This window comes from Crocodylus porosus, unplaced genomic scaffold (assembly GCF_001723895.1).
Source record: "Crocodylus porosus isolate Cpor-Errol unplaced genomic scaffold, CroPor_comp1, whole genome shotgun sequence".
NCBI classification, from domain to species: domain Eukaryota; kingdom Metazoa; phylum Chordata; order Crocodylia; family Crocodylidae; genus Crocodylus; species Crocodylus porosus.
In genome coordinates this window covers 31,281,359-31,284,296 of record NW_017728951.1, presented here as the reverse complement: position 1 = coordinate 31,284,296, position 2,938 = coordinate 31,281,359, and positions in this window count along the sequence as shown.

Here is a 2,938-nt window from a genome sequence, read left to right as displayed (position 1 = left end):
CCACATCCCTCTTGAAGTGCGGCGCCCAGAACTGGACGCAGTACTCCAACTGCAGCCTGACCAGTGCCGCATAGAGGGGGAGTATCACCTCCTTGGACCTGCTTGAGATGCATCTGTGGATGCATGACAGGGTACGGTTGGCCTTCCTGACTGTATCCCTCCACTGCCAGCCCATGTTCATCTTGGCATCAATGATGACTCCAAGATCCTTTTCTGCCTCTGCACTGCCGAGAAGGGTTTCTTTTATGGCAGAGGACACTGGGGCTTAAGCCTTGACTTAAGATCCCTGGAAGACACAGTTAACTTGTCTTGCATAGGGAAAATCCAAACCTTGCAAGATAATTGTCCTGGGGAGCTGATATAAAGGCAGTGCACTGCAAAGCATTGTTTCTATAGAACTATTGTGTTTAAAGAAAACAGCTTACTTTGGTATTTTAAGTGACATTACAGCTTGGTGGAAGAGAGTAAGCAAATACACCCACACACATATGAAGACCTGCCAACTAACCTTTTGCTAGGCCTGGGTGTAGGAGAATGGCACTCTACTCCCACCACTGTGGCATAGCACTTCCATTCTAGACATTCCAGTAATGCTACATTTATTTAGCTAGAGACAAATCGCAAACTGATGCACAACCTGGGCCTTTGGAGAAAAGCCCTCAAAGGCACATCCATACTTCCTCCCAGCTATGCTAGGGAATGCCGCTAGGAAATTAAACCCTGCCTAACCATGTTAGAGTAGTGCTGACCATCTCCCAAACAGCAGAAATGCATTGGTGGAGCACTCTCTCTCTCTAACAGAGGCAGTATGGATATGCCCCAACTCAGCTGCAAAAATTTCATCCTAGTTCACCTTCTTCCATGCGGAGGGAAGTTGGTACTACGTTGCTTTGGAGAAAGGTAGGATTTTTAAGTTAGCTCACAAGCACACAGTGGCCTGGCCATATAAAGCAAGTCTATACCATAACTAAAGCAAGTCCTAGCTCAGATAGCCCTGAGTATACCCCATCCATCCACTCTCATTCCCATACTCCAAACCCAGAAACACAACGGTGAAGCTGTTCCAGGCTCATTGCCAGTGGCTAGTCTAAAACACACTAGAGTCTGAGGTCTTGGAAGTGATGTAGACATGCCCGTAGCAGTTGACAAGTATGGGTTAAGACAACTTATTCAAGCATAGGACACAGAGGGTTACTTTCTGATATGCAGAGGGTTCTTGTTTGATCCCCAGAGCAGAGAGGGCACCCTTAGAATAGCACTCTTGTAAAGTTTCCCAAGGGGGTACCTTTGCTATTCAAGGCTAGTCAAGAATTTTCTACATGATGAGCTTTGGACAGTGTGGCTTCTGCAAAACAGGAATAGGTGTTCCTATGATTTGCTAAATTTTATCTTCTAGTGAGAAACAAGAGTTTAGGTTGAGGTAGTTGCAAGTCAAAGTACTGATCAGCTTCTTGGAGGTAGAGGAAGGAAGCTTTATATTAATTTGTCTGTGCCTGGCTCATTACAAAGAGAATAGTTGGGGGATACCTTATTCCCCTTTTCTCCTTAATGGTGCAACTGCCCAACCTTCCTGGACTCCCTCCTTCACATTGCCTTGCTGTTACCTCACCAAGTGAAGAGCTGCAGTGCAGCATCAGGTGGATATCCACAAGGCACTCAAAAAAGGTGCGACTGCAGCTCACATAATGCACCTGCCCTCACTTTCAACAAGTTAGGTTGGGTACTGATAACAGCAGGACTACAGCAGTTATATAAAGCTTGGTGTGGACTCCAAAACTCTCTTGGGACTCAGGGTAAACACTTCAGTGGTTAGCCTATGGTCAGGTTGAGCCAAACAGTTGTTTCAGTTGTGAAGGAGTGATTTAAATATTGGTCAAAAAAAACCCGTAGTCTGAGCTATTATGAAGCACTTCAGGACTTCTCATGCAATGAAATTTGTTAAATTTCATCTTAGTTCAAGACCATGTCCACTGCTGAAATTTTTCTGCAGGACAGAAGAAGTTTTTCAGCCAGCTCTTGCTGTGCTTCTTAGCAGAGCATGAGTGACTCGACCAAACCTTCCTGTACGCTTCAGTCCCAGACAACGACAAAACAGTTACCAGAAGAGGGTAAGTTGGGAGAAGTTTTTGACCCATCAGGAAACAAATATATCAAAATATGATTTATTCATAAAATAAACTACATTACATAGTACAGTGACAGTAGAAAACATGATATAGCAGAAGAGGCTTGTTTCACCTTAAAGTTTACCTTTACATTGCATTGCAAGTAGTTTTCAGCTCTGAAGCTCCATATTTGAATGACAGTTGAACATAAACAGTACTTGTATTTTCATACCAATCATCATCTCTGCGTACTTAATAAGCAAGCATGGATTAGTGTGTGTTATGTTGTAAGTATTTTTAGATTGCTTTGTCCAATCCAATACATTCTTAGTTTCTCCCACTTCTGTCTCTCAGAAGAATAAATCTTTCCAATTTGATAGCTTGGGTAGCTTTGCTATAAGCATACAATTACAAAAATACACTGGCTTGCTCAAATCCTTAATCAAACATTTCAACTTCAAAGAAAGTGAGGTATGAGAAAATAGACTGTACTACTTATGTGCAAGATTTTAACTATTCATATATTTTCTTCAAAGAAAACTAGTGGCAACTCTGCTTTTTTTTTATTTGGCCTTTAAGACATGCAGCTAACTCACCATCTTCAATATGAAGGAGTTCAGTTGCCTAAGCTTAGTGCTTTGAGAAGCTGTTTCTGAAGGAAATTGTTATTCACTCTGCAATAAGCAACAGGACACTAAGAGTCACAGTTGTAGGACTAGCTCAGTAGACTACTCATCAGATTAATTATTTAATACATTTACAGATTAGGGCACTTCATAAACCACTTGGCCTGCTAATATATCAGACACTAATTATGGCATCCACAAGGATTT